Below are 18,117 nucleotides of genomic sequence, written 5' to 3'. Positions count from 1 at the left end.
ATATTATTTGCTAAGAAGGTCTCTTTGTGTTGGTTTAGGGCGTGCCCATACTTTAGTGTCTTAGATTTGAAGGAATCACATCAGCATACACCAGCTCTCTCTTCATGTGAACCGCATCAAGTGTTGTGTATGTGTGTTCGGCAAAGCAATATAAAACCCGCCTCATGCCCAGAATTGGCAGAAGTTGCACTTATGTTATGAGTATGAAGTCGTGGAGATCAGACCTCATAACAATTCTGTATCGTGTTGTTCTTGAAACTTTAGCACTCGCTGTACAGATATAGTTTAACAAGCAAAGCAGATAGTAGAGCAATAACATATTATTCTCATGTAAACCACGATGAACTACTAGGTTGAAAGCTAAAGCAACAACTAAGTGTCGTGTGCAGAAGTTGCAAAAAAGGAAAAATGGCGTTTAAACCGGTAATGAGCCCATGCTAACTTAACACGGTGTAAAGATATCCAGGACCTAGATGACACCTCCCCATGATCCGGAAACGAACTGAATAAGATAATAGAAGTGCCATCTCATGAGAGCAGATTGCAAGTTTATATGTGGACGGTCCGCAAGGTGAAGCATTAAAAACTAGGAAAATTTAATGCTAAAGAAAAATAAAACAGCCAAGTACTTTATCGAGTCTTAAGCCAATAGGCAAGGTAAATAATAAAAACTTGACAAATAAGTCAATGAATTGTCAATGAAATGCTAGTACTCAGCATATCAAACATGAAAAAGGTCTATGACATAACTGTGTATGCAAAATAAGCTGCAACAGCCTCCAATAGGAAGTCACCGTCTTCATCCGAAAACAGTTCAGCCATCCAATTTAAAAGCGGAAAAGAACATACGTGCTCTCCCAGCACCGGATCCTCTATCACCATCAGAGGACAGCTCGGTGGGTTTTCAAGAAAGCTCTGTTCCAAGAAAGACTGTGCTGCCGCCAGTAAATTCCAGGGACCAAGTAGTCCATGCATCAATGCCACAGCCATAATCCTTTCGCCAGGACAAACCAACTCGTGAGTAATGATAGGAGTCATCAGCTGATTAAAGTCGACGTCAGGAGAAACCGGTCCGCAGAGACACAAATCAATGGCCCAATCGAAATCACAGGTCAGGCAGTGAAATATAGGCTGGACACAGGTGAAGTAGGAGAATCGAAAAGATAATCCATATGCCGTGCTTAATATCGCCAACGGCATTGTGCCATAATATTCTAGCATGCGATTGCGGAACAGTGTCAGCAGCTGCAGGGTGGGAGGTTGCATAGGAGGGACATCCATATTTAAAAATGTAAAAAAGCACAAGAGCGTCCGCTGGTAATGCAAGTAAAAATGCCAATCCACGAACCAGAGTGGAGAAAATAGAATGAAAGGAAGCAGGGATGACTCCAAAGATTTTCTCAAATGAAGTCACGAGACCACTGGTAACAACTTTAAAAAAGTGCGCCAGGGCCTTTGTGGAGGATGCGTTAAAGATAGTCGGAACCATCTTGCTGAAATTGAAAGGCAAATCTGAATTGAAAAGGGTTGCACCTCTGTACGGGTGTTCGCTATGTGAAGCACGAAAGTTTCACGGGCCGAACTCAAGGCCACCTCTCTCTGAGACAAAAGAGCTCTTATTCTTGCCATGCCGTTGAAATCTGTCCCAAGGTTGGTATTTGTGGCCAGATTGAAAACTCCCTATGTTCATGTGTGGGAGGAAATAGAACATTTCTGCAGCAAATAACCCGTTCACTTACTGTTACGATAAAAGGAATACTTTTAATTAACTCAGAACAATCTTCATTATTGAGCATCAAATAACTACCATTTTCCAACAACTTGAACGTGGGGATGATAGCAGGAACTGGCGTGCCTTGCAACACGCAAGCCATATTTGGTCGGTGTTTGTTGCATGAACCGTGTAACTGTATGTGCCTACACATTAGTGAATGATCTGGCGTCTCAGTGCATTCCTCTCCATTCAGATAAACTTCTTGATCATCTTTGAAACATCTGTATGTGTATGGAAGCGACCAGACCTCATGAAGAAAAGCACTACCTAAAGGTTCATAACGACCTATTGGTATATATTTCATACAATTTGAAAACTTATATAAAGCAAAAGGCAGCGTTATTAAACCGTGGATAAGGCACGTTGCCAAAAAACCCGCAATCATCTGCTGATGATGTCACTGAGCATGTCATGAATGATGTAATATGTGACATCATCAGCAGTGGATTACGGGTAATAGTATCTCTAGTTTACTCCCCTATAGCTGTCTTTCTTTTAACATAAGTGTCTGTTTCCTTCCCTTATACTTACTGTTTTTGGTTCGCTTCCGGTTCGCGTACCGGCGAGCAAACTGGGAAGCGAACTAAGAGAAATAGAGGTTGGCACAGTTCCAAATATTGTACCAATTTTTTAATAACGGGGAGGTAGTTCTGAAAAGAACTTTTTTTGTTATTGTTTTTGTTGTTTTATATTTTTTTTATTATTTTTCGGAACATTTTTTTACTTTTTTTGAATTTTTCTGAACAGTTTTATATTTTTTTGGGTTTTTCTTGGAGGGGGCAATGAAAACGATTCATTGTAAAGGGCTCAACAGGAGCAACAAAACAAAAAAAAAGTATTTATTATTTTGGGCGTTTCGTACAAACTTGCATATGATAGTCAATAGCTCTGTTGATCAGAGTGATGCTTCTTTCTCCGTAGCAAATGAATCCATCGCAAAATACGCAGTTGTGTTTTACTTCACCAAATTTCATTTGTATATTTGGCACCATCTCCCTGCCCTCTGGTCCCGTTACTTCCGGTACAACAGATCTTCTGGCCATAATAGGGAGATTATCTAGGTCGTTCCAAAACTGTGCAGCACTGTAGTTGTTAGGATGCCACCTAGTCATATGGCGATGCATTGTGTAGTTTCCGAAACTGTATTTTTTCTCGGTTCCTCTGGACAGTCTATCTTGACATATAAGGCAAGTTACGTATCTTGCATTTACTTTTTTCTGACCTTTGGGAATTTTAAAAAATTGCCAAATGAAGTTTTCTTTCCGGTGAGACGTCCTGGGCTGCTCAGGCAAAAACTGCCTCTCTTCGTGCTCGTCGTCCTGTTCCTCTTCTTCCTCTTCTTGTTGAATTATAACTTGAGCAGGTGGTCCACTCTTCCTTGGATGTGGTGGAGGTGGTGGGGAAGCACCAGCTGAAGCTACTAAAGAAGCCATTGCTCAGTGATCACAAAGGGTCTTTCTCTCACAATGATGAAAGTCAGAGTGAGGAAAGAAGGAGGGATTTTCATCATTTGGGAAAAACAAGAGTTCTCAACCAATGAAAAGTGTTCATTTTAGATTATATGACCTAGTCTTACATCATTAGGAAACCAAAAGTGAAATGAACCAATGAAAAGTGTTATTACCAAGTCACATGACCTGCTGTGTTTACGTTAAGCGCTTTGCAGGGCCTCCCGGTTTGCTTCCAGAAACCTGCGCTTTGCGACTCGCTTCGCGTACCAGTTCGCTAACGGAGCACGTCATATGACGTATCACGCGACAACGCGAAACGTCATGCGGACGGGAGGCGTCACGATGTTGTTTTCTAACGCGGCAGTTGCGGTAAAGAAACGTTTACCGGCTCGCGGTCTATTTCGCGGCATCAAGGTCAGCTAACGGGAAGCTTCCCGATTCGCGAAGCGGGAACGAAGAAAAAAAAATTATTCATAAACATATAAAATATATTTTGGGATTTAAAGAAAAATACATTTTACAGCTACAGATATTAGCTGTTAAAAAACCAATGAAATTCACTGAAAAAACCATAGGTTATAGACCATATATAGTTAGGAATTAGCATTTACAAAACCTTGAAAATTCACTGAAAAAACCATAGGTTATAGACCATATATATTTAGGAATTAGCATTTACAAAACCTTATTTTACTCACACAAAACCATTGAAATTCCATATATAGTTAGTTGCACTAACTATATATCGCGCACCCGCAATCCACTGCTGATGATGTCACATATTACATCATTCATGACATGGTCAGTGACATCACTGATGACATCTCAAATGACATCACTGATGACATCACTGATGACAACATCCAGTGACTGTATGTTTCTGTAAAGTTAAAATATGTCTTACATATTGAAGAATGAGTGGATGTATAAGTGTCTGGATGAAGGATTTAGTAGGTGCATGACTGACTGTATAAGTGAGTGATTAAATGTGTCTCACTGAGTGCATGGGTTAGTGACTAAACTGTTTTAAATTGTGCATCATTGTGTCTGTTGTTCTGTAATCTGATGCATGTGTTGATCATTAGCTATATGACTAACTATATGGGTTATTGATTGGTTGGCCAAGTATTTGTATGGGAGACTGAGTGTGTGTGTGGGTGTCTGGGAGGTGTATGACTCTGTGCATAGATGTGTGAGCAGTTGATTCACTAGATGTATGGGTTCAAAAGTGCATGTGGAAACAGCTGTATGGGCGGTTGACTGTGTGCATGAGTGTATTGGTGAGTGAATGGATATCTCAGTGCTACATGTCAAAGTAAGTACATATGTAAAACAGTACATGTGATAGTTGACATATATAAATAACTGTGCATAAGAGCCAGTGAATGTGTGAGTGGCTGTATGGATTATTGTGAACTTGTATCAGGGATTGTATAACAGAGTAAATATGTGTTATTACATGTTTCAATAAGTAAGGTGTGTATAACTATATAGTTGAGGAAATGGAGGTGTGATTGATTCTTTGCAAGACTGACTAGGTGTGTGAGTAACTCCATGGATGAGTGACAGTCTGTGAGTGTCTGTTTACACTGAGTGTATCTAAGGTTATATTAGAGTCTGAAGAGGTTCATCGTATCATCACATGAATGATGTCATCAGTGATGTGATCAGTAATGTCAAATGAGATGTCATCAGTGATGTCATCAGTGATGTCATTTGAGATGTCATCAGTGATATCATCAGTGATGTCACTGACCATGTCATGAATGATGTAATATGTGACATCATCAGCAGTGGATTGCGGGTGCGCGATATATAGTTAGTGCAACTAACTATATATGGAATTTCAATGGTTTAGTGTGAGTAAAATAAGGTTTTGTAAATGCTAATTCCTAACTATATATGGTCTATAACCTATGGTTTTTTCAGTGAATATATATATATATATATCCTTCCTTGGCCTTTGACACCTTACCCTGTTACTAAAGTTATTTTCAGCTTTCACTATGTATGTAGATGACGTACTTACAAAGTATAATTTTGTACTATTCCATCATATGTGCTTGTTTGTCTTAACAATGTTTAAATATGGGATATTCTATTGTTATCCAAATTGTGTTTTCCTAATTGCTTGACTACGTTTTGTAGTTTATAAATGGCCCCTTTATGCACATCCTGGTTGAATACTGCGTATTTGAATACACACATAGATCTTGCCATTTCACAACAATAAGGTATTAGTCCCCCATCGGACTGATCGTAAGTGCAGGTTGACGGCGCCATGCGTGCTGGCAGCGAGCGACTGCACCCAACGTGCACACAGCCGCTCGCGTCTTTATCTAGTTCACTCATTGGGCCCCGTCATACCAGTCTTTCCTGATTTGGATGGAAGACGGAGGTAGGTTTCATTCTAGACACAGACCCAGTTAACTCTAGAAGCGCTTATATGGGGCTTTGTCACAGTCCGACGCTGTTACTTCCCTTTCAGATTTATCCCGCAACACATGTTATTCCCGCAATGTAAGCGCCAACCACTGTTGGAGCTGTGTGGCAAATTCAAGTGAGTTTCACGATGGCGAAACCAGCATCAAGGGCCTTTACTCATTTCAGGTTTCATTATGTTAATATAATGTATATATGGCACATAACCTCTCCCTTCTTTACAACCCTCATAAACACACACTGATCCTGAGCACTTCACTACCTCCCCCCTACCCGAGCACGGTTTCTATATTTTTTCTCAAATGTATAGACAATTGTGATGTCTTTACAATTCATTGATGTTTTGAGAATAAACTGCATGCACTGCAGACTCATAAATATGGTTTTGTGAATGCCATCATTTCATTTTTTACTTTGAAATTGTTGCTACTTTGACCACTTCCCTACTGTATGCTATTACAAGTACGGCAGACGGACCTCCAGAGTACCACCGCAACTACCAGGGATCCACGATCCCTGGCTGTGGCGTGGTGGTCTTCAGGGTGCAATATGCTTGCTGGTGCTGTTGAAGCACTGTCAATCATTTTACAAGTTTCCTCACCGCCCGCGGTCACATGGCTGTTCTCACTCCATGAAACAAAGGGGTGAGGAAACAAAGGGGGCCCTACAGAGCCCCTCATGTCACTCTGCGGGGGTGGATGCAGGGGGGCACATGTTGTGCCCCCCTGTTTACATGCATCCCTGTTACTGCATGGCATGGACTGCACAATCCATGTTGTGCAGAAAGTGCATTGGCGTCTGCAACGGTGTAATTCTATGGTTCACATATGAGACCCGCTGTACAGCACCACTGCGGGACTGCCATGGCGTTCGCCCACTAGACCACGAAATTACTCGTAATCTGGCAGGCAGGCGACGATCCTGTTTCACGGTGCAGGAGCAGGGTAGTGGCATGGCTGCCCGAACCCACACCGCCAAACTCATAATCAGGCCTTTAGTCTTTTTCTTGCAGCTCTTCTTTTGTTGATGGGCTCCTTGGCGGGTCCTTGGTCTTCTCGGATCCGAAACTCGATTTGACGACAGCAGCCTTCTGCAGTGAGATGCCTTGGTGAGCCTCTGTAAGTCTTTGTCCTCGACATTGACAGTGGGGAGCTATGGAGCTTTCAGCCAATTCGCAAATCAAAGACAGCGGCTTGACTCTCTAAGTCAAGCCGGTCTTGTACTGGAGCCTTTTCTGAAAAACCTAGCGGAAAGTTTCCAAACTTTCGAATCTTGAAGTTTCTTGGTTCCTTTAGGGGAATTAATTGTCCAGTAGCTCTGTCCAAGGGTTTCCTTTGAGCCAGGTACAGTCCTTTCTTTGTGAGCCTTGAGAGTGCAGCAGCTGTAGTCCTTTAGAGTGCAAGCCTTCTATGGTTCAGTCCAAAGGTGTAGCAAAGCAGTCCTTTTGTTACCGGCAATGTTATGAGGAGCCCCTACAGCTCTCCTATATTTCCTTCCATTCTGGGCTGGCAAGAGGGGAGACACCCCAACCACTAGGGGTAAAGTTACTTACCACTGCTATTACCACTTCTTGCGACGTATGGCATATTTTGACCAAGAATGCACTGTTTTCACCAAAATCAAAATGGAGCAATCTCACCTTGGTGTTTGTCTCTATGTACCCCAACTCAAAGGTGTAGCTAACAACTCACTACATTCTCCTTCCAGCACCTCTTCTAACTAAATTAGGGGGGACACCCATCTGACTGGGGATCAAAGAAGTGGAGGCTGTCCTAGGTCCTGTGACATATGTTCTCCTGCCTTTGAAGTCCAGCTTATTTCCCCACACCCCTTCCTCTCCCTGGCTGCTCCAGGAAGCAAATCTACTCCCACCAAATGGCTGTATTGTTTCAGTCCTAGTCCTCTTCAAAACTACTCTGGGAGCAGCTCGACTCAGACTGTAAAAGGCTGACCAATCAGAAGAGGCTGCTATATGGCTTTGGGTAACCTTAGGATAGTAAGTTCTAAAACTACTTTACTGTAATATTTATAATAAATATGACTTTGCCAAATTGTTGGATGTATTGTAGCCATTATTTTAATGCTTTGAACGATATTGCTAGTTATCTCCCAAGCAAAGATAGCCTTTATTTAAAAGCCTTCCCATGTTAGCCAAGGGGCTAACAGGCACATGCATCAAGGTAGGATTTTCGAAGTCCCTAATTGCGAATGTTAAGGAATCCCAATTAAGGAGTCCCAAAATCCTATGCATGTAGGAATCGCTATAAAAATAGAGCTTCCTACATATTCCTTATTTGCGAGTAGCAAATTGCGAGTCGCAAATAGGGAATGGCTTCTCATTCATTCCTATGGGCCTACAGGACCATAGGAATGAATGGGAAATTGCATGCGCAATTTGCGAGTTCCAATAGTTTTCGCTATTTATGATCTGGTATGTTTTGGCGATAAATAGTGGGCCAAAGTAGCGAAAACGCTATTTTAAAAAGCATCTTGCATGGCATTTAAGGAATAGAAATTTGTGTTTCCTTACATGCAATCGCTATTTGAGAAATCGCTAAATATTGCGATTTCTTAAATTGCGAGTGGCAAGTTGTTTCATGCATTGCAAAAGCTAATTTTGCGATGGCAAGCGGTGGATTTTTGCGAATCTCAGGGTTTGCAATCGCAAAGAGCTATGATGCATGTGCCTGTCAGAGCACTATGATAGGGAAACAGTAGTTTGGCTGTTTTTTCCTACCAGGGCATATAAAACAGCTTTTATATTGTCCCTGCTTTTGAAAACAATGCACCCTACCCCTGGGCCAGACCTTAGGAGTGACTTATAAGTTACAAAAAGTTAGTTTTGGGCTTTGGAAGTACTTTTAATTCCTATTGCGGATTGAGAAAGCTGCCAATTCTCCATCACCCTCTCTCCAACAGATACAGTCTGAGGGCTATCGATCTACAGGCCCCCGGGCACTTACATGGAGTTTTTAAATAACCTAATAGACACACTGGCCAGCTTCCTAGTGAAGAAGGCACATATTACGTTCAGAGCAGACCTACATTTTCACCTTGAGGACCAGAATCTCCAGAATGTTAAGAGGTTGATGCACAATCTTGAACGGTTACTACTAACCCAATTGATATCATCTGCCACACACATTAAGGGACATATACTGTATACAGAAATTTCTAAAGACCCCAAAATTGCAGCATCATCCCCGGTATCTATGCCCTGGTCAGACCACTTCTTCATCCCTTTCACACTTAGCATCCTCAACCCTCAGTGACTACCCAGTTGAAGACCTGGTCGAAGCTTAGCCCAGAAAAATGGGAAGAATGCTTAATCTCCTCTGCTCCCAGGATACAGAGAAAGGTTGAAGAAGCATACTCCTTCTGTGAAAATTGGGTTACTCGCTTACTGGATAGGATGGCCCCAAAAACAACTCCCAAACTGAAAACCGTAAACAAAAAGGCACCATAGTTTAATGCACATTTGGCAGCACTAAAGAAAAACGGTAAAAAGATAGAAAGGGAATGGAGAAAGAACTTCAATGCCTGACTTAAAGCCTCCTAAAAGTCAGCTATTAGTCTGTACCGCAATAATATTAAAGACGCTCAGGCAAAATTGTTTTAGCTACAGATTAATCAAGCACAGAAATCATCCAAAGAATTCTTTATGGTCCTCAAACCTCTAATAGGTTTTCGTGCGCAGCACAGCACCGAATCAGCGCTGCTGTTTGCGTCAGAAGATTTAAAAATTACCCTTGACAAAGGGAGCTCAGCCGCTATATTGCTTCTCGATCTCAGTGCAGCATTTGACACTGCGGACCTTTAGATCTTACAAAGGAGGCTGAGGTAAAGTAGCATCCAAGACAAAGCTCTGGAATGGATGTCCTTGTTTCTGGAGAGCAAAACCTTTCAAGTCATGGAAGCTAATTGTAGGAAGGTAGTATCTGACTGCATGGTTACCCCCACTTTTAGCCTGGTGTTTTGCAGGTTTTTGACTAGTCTGACTGGGATTCTGCTAATCAGGACCTCAGTCTATCTGCTTTCTCCTTATATTGGTTGTGTTATGTACTTAGGTACACTACAGATTGTATACTGGGGTACCCTTGTCAGTCCCTAGTACATGGTACACATGTACCCAGGGCATAGGTACCCCAGAGGCCTCCCATGGGCTGAAACATGTATTATGCCACTCATGGGAGGCCATGAAAAATGGAACTACAGCCCTGCCATTGCAGCCTGTGTAAGATGGTGCAGGCAACACTTACTTTAGCTATAGGGTTACTATATCTATTGGTCACTACACTTAAAACAAATGTCACCCCTATAGCAGGCCTTGAGAATCCTGAGGGCAGGGTGCTGGGTTTTACGTGAGAGGGTGTCCCTGCATGAGCAAAGACCCTCTGCAGCATTCGGAGACCATTCTCCCAGGTTGTTGGTAACACAGCCAGACATATAGGTAGAGGTGCATTATATGCTTGCGTAAAATGCTATCTCGAAAACAGCCGCAACACCACATGTCATGTCTGGTATCAAACATCTTGGAATCATACCTCCAGACCGGTAACCGGTGTGGGAGGTATGATTCCACCCTTCTGAAGCAAGCTTCGTGGAGTCACTGGTCTTTGCAGTACCAGCCTTCTCGACCCCGGCAGCACAAAATGGTTGCTGCTGACCAGAGACACATTTCTGCCCTCCTGCTGCTGAGCCAAGCTCGAGCCGGGGAAGGCAGGACAATAGGCATCCTGTCACAGGGAGGTGTGACCACCTCCCAGATAAGATTTTGGGCCAGATGTACGACCATTTGCTTTTGCGACTCGCAAATTCCCAAAAATTGCGAGTCGCAATTTGCGAGTCACAAAAGCAAATGTACATGTTAGCAATTACCAATGGGGTCGTAAAATGTGAGGCCCATGAATATTAATGAGCCACTCAAAATATGCGACTCCATTGGGAAGGCCTGGCCCTCCCAGAGATGGTGGCCTCCTGGGCTCAGCAGACCACCATGTCTGGGACTGCTTTTCAATAAAGCAGGCTTTTTTATTTTTTTTAAATGCAGCCGGTTTTCCTGAAATGAAAACGGGATTAATTTAAAAAAAATGTATTATGAAACGTTTTCATACGACTATCAAAGATCCCGGCTTCTGGCTCGACAGGGAGCTACCTATAGAAACTCAAGCAAAAAGCTTGCAGGGAATTGTTACGGGCTGCTTAGAATGCTCTGTAAAATTCTGGAGCGCATCTCCTGCAGCTCAGAAAGAAAGTAATTCATGCGCTGGTTAATTCACGCTTGGACTACGCAAATTCCCTCTATTTAGGGGCACCAAAATATGTCATTAAAAACTCCAGGTAGTACAGAACGCCGCAGTTAGACTGCTGTGTAAAGCCCCTATAAAGGAAGCCATTGGAACGCACTTAAAAGCACTATACTGGCTGCCGATTGAGGCGAGAATCAAATTCAAGATACTTTGCCAAATGCACAAGGCCATATGTGGCAATGGCCCCAGCAAAATCAGAGATCAGGTAAGCTTATATGTCCCGAATAGAAGACTGTGCTTGGCACTGAATGGCTACTAGAACAACCAGAATCAAAAGAGTTTCGCTCCGAGGCCACCGAAGTCATCTGCGGCGTCCCGCAAGGATCTTCACTCAGCCCCACCCTCTTCAACACCTAAATGAAACCTCTCACAGCCATCGCACGCCAGCACAACCTCAACATCATCTCTTACGCCGATGACACCCAGCTGATCCTCTCCCTCACCAGAGACCCCGACACGGCCAGAACCTGCCTACACGAAGGGATGAAAGACGTCGCCGAGTGGATGAAGGACAGCCGCCTGAAACTGAACTCGGACAAGATGGAAGTCCTCATCCTGGGATCTTCACCCTCCGCCTGGGACGACTCCTGGTGGCCCCCAGCCCTGGGCACCGCACCCAAGCCAACCGACCACGCACGCAACCTGGGCTTCATCCTGGACCCCTCCCTCTCGATGACCAGACAAGTCAACGCCGTCTCCTCATCGTGCTTCAACACCCTGCGTATGCTTCGCAAGATCTTCCGCTGGATCCCGACCGAGACCAGGAAGACTGTCACCCAGGCACTCGTCACCAGCCGACTGGACTACGGAAACGCCCTCTACGCCGGAACCACAGCCAAGCTACAGAAAAGACTCCAGCGCATCCAGAACGCCTCCGCCCGACTCATCCTGGATGTGCCCCGACGCAGCCACATCTCCAGCCACCTGAGGAACCTGCACTAGCTCCCCGTCGACAAGAGGATCATGTTCCGGCTCCTCACCCACGCACACAAGTCTCTCCACGACCTGGGCCCCAAGTACCTCAACGACCGCCTGGCCTTCTACACGCTCACCCGCCAGCTATGGTCCACCAGCCTCGCCCTCGCAGCCGTACCACGCATCCGAAGAGTCACCGCCGGAGGAAGATTCTTCTCTTACCTGGCTGCCAAGACTTGGAACTCCCTCCCCATCCACCTTCGGCTGACCCAGGACCATCTCGCCTTCAGGAAACAACTCAAGACCTGGCTGTTCGAGCAGTAGCATACCCCTCCCCCCAAGCGCCTTGACACCCTCCCGGGCGAGTAGTGCGCTATACAAATGGCATGATTGATTGATTGATTGATGTGGTGGTAGATCCTTCACACACTTCGCACCCAAGCTATGGAACTCTCTGCCTCTGGAGTATAGATTGTGGAAGCAGAATCAAACTTCGGAAGAAGGATGAAGACCTGGCTCTTCACTCAGTACCATTAATCTCCCTTAGCTTCAGTATCGGTTTGCTCCGCTAGCGCTGGGAAGCCCGTGGCCAGCCATGAGCTCTATAAATCCCCTAAACATAAACATACATTTTTAATTTGGATATAGTTTCATTTTAAAATCAACCTGGCTTTGAAATTACACCAGACACCACAGCAGAACACACTTAAGGGGATTACGTCCATTGGGGTCTCTAAACCTGCATGCCCTACCATATACTAGGGACTTACAGGTAGGTTCTCTTGTCCAATTAGAATTATACTAATTACCGTATACCTTTAGACGACAGAGCACTAACTCTGGGCCTGGTTAGCAGAGCCCAGGGCAGTTTCACAGTCAGTAACCACCAGCACCAGTCAAAAAATGGGGTGATAAGGACAAAAAAATGACTTTCCTACAGTACACGTCACTATTCTCCACTGCATACAACAGGTTTAACTTCTGTGACTCTCTGGTTACACACATAAGCCCCCACAATGCATTAAATAATAGGTGGTTCATAATGTTTACATTTCCCACTGATTAACTTAACTTGCATTCATTTTTCATTTAAGTTGTACATTGTTTGATATGTAGTTACCTGAATGTGAAAAAACAAAAAAGGTTACAGAATAGTATGTTTTTTCAGCCACGCTTTTGACCTTGCCTTCACGCTTACTTACCCCACCGCCACTGTGCATAGCATCACAGTTCTTCTAAATACTTTTTTTTATTTACTTCAACAACTGAAGCACGCAAGTAATGTGTCCCGGCTCCAGGAGAGGGGTAAACAAAAGATAAGCAAGTAAAGCCCATAAAAGCTGACAAATGAAACAAGCTAATGAAAGCAACAGTAAAGCTAAACAATGGTAAGCAGTGGGGGCACTCTAAGCCCACTGTGAGCTGACAATAGGTCTCTTTGCCAGCAGACAACATTACCCCATCTGGTTAGCAAGACCTAAAAAGTAGTTTGATGATGTGAGTTCTAGAAGGATACACGCCGCCCAATCAAAAAGCGTGGCAAAAAAGCTATTCCCACAGGGAGAGACAAAAAAAAAAGGAAGAGGAATGAATGACTTTGATAAGAAGAAAGCAAATGAGAATGACAAGAGAGCCAACCAAGGATAAGCAATAGAATGACACAATATAATGCAAGTATTTTGTATTGTATACAACAGGTCTTCCACAACAGAGAGCTATAGATGTCTTTATGTGAGACCTAAAATCTGCAGTTTTCTGTTTCTCAGCATTCCGCACATAGGTTTGTATGTTTATTAAAGCGCTAAGACATCTTCACAGACATGTTATAGCTTCAGTCTCTACTACGTTCAAAGTTTAGACAAAAAGCTAGTCATAGCCACCAGATGTTATACAAGACTTCATTGGCTGTGAGGTTTGCTAAGACTTTCTAATGCTAAAATAATGATGTGTGATAAATAAGCTATCTCTGACAAGCATCATAAGGAACAGAAACCTAAGCCTAGCAGACATGACTCCAATGACACATCTACCTGCTAGTACCAAAGTCCTATTTAAGGCTGTTTTACAAAGGAAACAGAGGTGAAAAAGCAAATGTGGTTATGCTACTGCCTCTGAACTGTCTGCAGGACTCTAATCTGGTTCTCATTATCTGACAGACTCCCAGTCCTCCAATCCCGCAGTAGAATCAGGGCAGCTTTTCATCTTTTTATCAAGACACTCACCAGAGGTTTATAGACTGAAAATGCAAACAAGGCAATGATCAGTGTTGAGCCCACAGACAAGCTAGGTTTGAAAATAACAGATAGGCAAGGTATGACCTGCTTGAAATCATATATAAAGGCCCAATAATATCAAATTATAGAAGCAGATCTAAAGCATCCCCCATAAAATGCCACTTGGACCGTTCCAACTTCTGCTGGATGTTGGCATTGCGGACGCTTGATTGAAAAGTGCCAGCTTATGGCTGTTTCTGCAGAAAGGCAAATATAAAAGGACAACAGTTGGTCACCGTGTTCAAAAGGTTGAGCGTTTTCTCGGGACTTCTCTTCCGCAAGTTTTGTGAAATTGTGCAGAAATGTTTTTTTTTTTTTATCTGGCGAAATGTGCAGAAAAAAATGCCCTAAGCCATCTACATTGATTGTCAGGATATTGCACCAGCTTAACCTAATGGAATAATAATGTGTGAAACTTGTTTTTTTTAAGGACAAACAAAAAGATTATCCATCAACAATGTCACTCACCTACTTGTAAATATTTTAATGTTGCTGGTTGTGATCAATACGATTCGAATCATTTTCGATCCGGGTTTAAGTTTAAAAAAATGACTGCTTTTGAAATATTTGTTGCAAACGTTAGGGACTAGTTGAATTTCAGTTTATAAAAGCCACTTCAAGTAGTGTCTCACTGTACTGTCGCAGAGTGACTCTTCACATAAGGTTACATAATGTTATCAAATAGTTAAGAACACGTACAAGCTTTGCAGCTAAACTGAATAGCCAGGTTTCAAAACTTCAGAACATTTGTACTATGACCTCTCTTAACAGAAGACCTTTTTCTAAATCTGCCACAGTTGATAAAAATAATGTGTATGCAACAATACAAACTATAACCTGAACATTTAGTTAATTGAACAGGCGATACAAATGCCTTACCAATACAGAAAACAGTACGAAAACGAGTATTAAATACGTATTACCATAACAGTACATTTAAGCATGGCTGACATTTTAAACGTACCGCGTTAACAAACGATCTGTCTTCCTTGTACAGACGGCAACCGTTCACTGACAAGCAGGAAGTAAAAAGCCATTTTGTGGTTAAAGAGTAGTATGCACACGCAAAAGCCGCAACCCAAGCCACAGCCAGCCAGCGCTGAAATACTCTCCAGCAAGCACCGCCTCTTACCTGGGATGGATATCAGCCCATGCGGAAATTGGTAAAGTGCATTTAAAAAGCAAGCGCACAGTTCACACATAACTCAAAAATATTTCATTTCCTGGTTTGTTGGGTGACGTGTGGGAGTCTTTCAGAACTGCTTGTGAATGTGAGAAACAGAGAGACCTGCCTCGCCCGCTTCGGAATGCAGCAAAATTCGTTTTTTTTGTTTGTTTGTTTTTTTTTTTTTATTTTTATAAAAATGAACACGGCTGCATTAGGGTTTTTGTAGTTTTTATTTGAGATAGTTATTCGGGAATAGCACGGCATGGCCCACAAGCGCTCGGGAGATAAACAACAAGCATTTGCAATGCAATAGGTCTCGCAGTTAGGAGAGTTTAAGCTACTGGCATTGTAAATAACAATGCCTTTTATTTATGTTTTTAAAAAGAAAACAAAAAAAGGCTTTGTTATTTGCAATGTCAATAGCTCGAACTCGTGTCAATGCGAGACCTATTACATTGCAAATGTTTTTTTTCGTTCCGTTGGCAGCTGAAGCTTACTGTGTAAATCTTGTGGTGGGGAAGACTTATGAGGAGGTAATACGTGTTACACCTGAGTATTGAGAGGTGAGAGGTGTTACATGAGCAGTGAGAGGTGAGCAGTGAGACGCGAGTAGTGATAAGCCTTACACGTGAGCAGTGAGCGGTGTTACACATGACCACTGAGGACCTGGGCGGGTGATCATTTAATATTCCTAAGTCTGCTGTTTCTCGAGGTCAGAGCCTCGTCATACAAGTAGTGTCCAAAACCCTTGTGTGCTGCGGTTTTCACGATTATTACTTTTACCACATAAATCGTGCATACTGTAAGCTGTGCAGGTTCACGGCCGCCAATCAATGTGCATTCCGGCGTTCGGTTTGGTTGCAAAAGTGAAAATAACCACGTACACAAGAGGTTTCTTTGCACTACTTGCTCGGTACTCCTGTCCTTCTCACAGGAAGAATTGTGCAACCTTGTCCCCCTTGCTCGTTCCTGGATGCAATGGGGTGGGAGGGCGGGGGGAAGGCAAAGAGCAAGTATACTCTGGAACAATATTGTGCAATATTCTACTAACGTGCGCCTCCCTCCAGGTGTCAGGCCTCTCAGCGCTATTCAGCTGCCGGACAGCATGGCAGGGGCGGGGGTATGGGTGGGGCTGAGGTTGCACCAAATGGACCCAGGGACAAGAGTGCACTCCACTCCCATCATAATACAGACAACATTGGCCCTGCTGGTGTTAGATGCCGTTCACTTTCCATCGGCCGGGTAACGCCTGCTAATCCTTGATAAAAGCCCAGCTGTAGCCAGAGTGATCGGTGGCCCCCCGCCTCGTCTGGATCCACAGCCCTGCACAGTGACTGCCCGAGGGGAAAAAATTGTACGATCAGCTACTATCTCCTTTTTATGTACGAGCGCGTGGAACATATTAAAATGTCTATGTAAACAAGTGGTTTGCTGGGAATCCCTTTCATGCCCAACCTCTAATTTAGCAGAACAATAAAAGCAAGGCCGTAAGCCTCGCGAACAGCTGGTAGTCTGTACATGCGCCACGCTTCATAGCCCAAATCAGAGCAGGATTCTGTGGGTGGCACAGGCCCATATCTGACCCCTTCCTCACGCCGCAACGGTGTCATATGGACGATACCATCCAGACAATGTAGCTTCCATGTGTTTCCCGGGTCAGCCTCCTTATGTAATACTTCCCTAATCACCGTGAGCTCAAGACCCCTCCACAACTAAACAAGCTGAAAGAGAAGCAGTGATAGTGCGAGCGCGTGCACATTGGCTGTCCAGACACAAGCTAAAAGACACGCCGTGCGCATGCTCATGTCTGTCCGTGCTCCAGCTCTCTGCAGACAGCAGAGTGTGTCCAACCGTATGTAACTGTCCTGCCCGATAATCATATAAAAAGCAGCAAACAGTGTGATGACCACCAGCCGCTGTAGCAGGTCCGCCCGGGGCTCAGCAGCAGGGTGCGTAATCCAGACGGAAAAAGACATTGCCGCTATTTAACAATTACTGACACCGGTCTCTGACCTGAATTTATCAGTGGTGTAGGTAGAATGCAAGCCAAGTGGAAACCCCGAACAAAGCACTGAATGTTCCCAAGCAGCTTCCAAGGTATTGGCTAAAAGAAAAGTAATAAGATAATTTGCTTCCCTGTTGCTGGTGGGTGGTGGGGGTAGGGTGACCAACTGGCATTGGTGCAAATTCAGGACGGTGAGTGTAAAATTCAGGACAAAGGGTCAAAATTCAGGACACAAATTCAGGACAGGAGGTCAAAATTCAGGACAAAACTTCAGGACAATAGGTAGGTTTTACAGACACCTCAGAGGTCGCGCAATAATATATAAGTAAGCCCAGCCATTTCCAAACATATTCAACCATTTGCAAACCTATCCATCATGTATGCTTCCATCTATCATTTCACTCATCCATCCCTTCATCCATTATTTCACTCATCCATCCATTATCCATCCATCCACCCTTTCACCCTATCCATCTGTACACTTATCCATCCACTCTTCATCCCATCCATCCATTCACTCATCCATCCAGCCAGTTACCCTTTCACCAATCCAGCCATCCTTTCACTTACTAATCCTTTCACCCATCCACTCTTTTAGTCATCCATCCATCCTCCCTTTCTCTCTCCATCGGCCTTTTCACTTAGCCAACCTTCCTTCCATCAATCCACCCACCCATCCATCCATCTACTCATCCACTCATGAATCCATCCATTGACCCTATCAACCATCCATCTATCTATGTATCATTTCACTCCTTCACACATCTATTCATCCTTTTG

The 18,117-nt window shown here is 43.6% G+C and overlaps 1 protein-coding gene across 1 annotated transcript in view; it reads right to left on the bottom strand.

Moving 5' to 3' along the window:
• Positions 1 to 15,277, bottom strand: part of PIK3C2G (phosphatidylinositol-4-phosphate 3-kinase catalytic subunit type 2 gamma) — a 2,201,800-nt gene extending 2,186,523 nt beyond the window's left edge. The window contains exon 1 of the mRNA XM_078674033.1: positions 15,129 to 15,277. The gene's annotated coding sequence lies outside the window, so the exon portion shown is untranslated. The remainder of the gene's footprint in view (positions 1 to 15,128) is intronic.
• Between the last annotated feature and the right edge of the window lie 2,840 nt (positions 15,278 to 18,117).

The sequence above is a fragment of the Lissotriton helveticus genome, chromosome 1_1 (genome assembly GCF_964261635.1).
Source record: "Lissotriton helveticus chromosome 1_1, aLisHel1.1, whole genome shotgun sequence".
Taxonomy (NCBI): Eukaryota; Metazoa; Chordata; class Amphibia; order Caudata; family Salamandridae; genus Lissotriton; species Lissotriton helveticus.
Note: the sequence above shows the minus strand (reverse complement) of the source record. Positions and strands in the feature narration are given on the sequence as shown.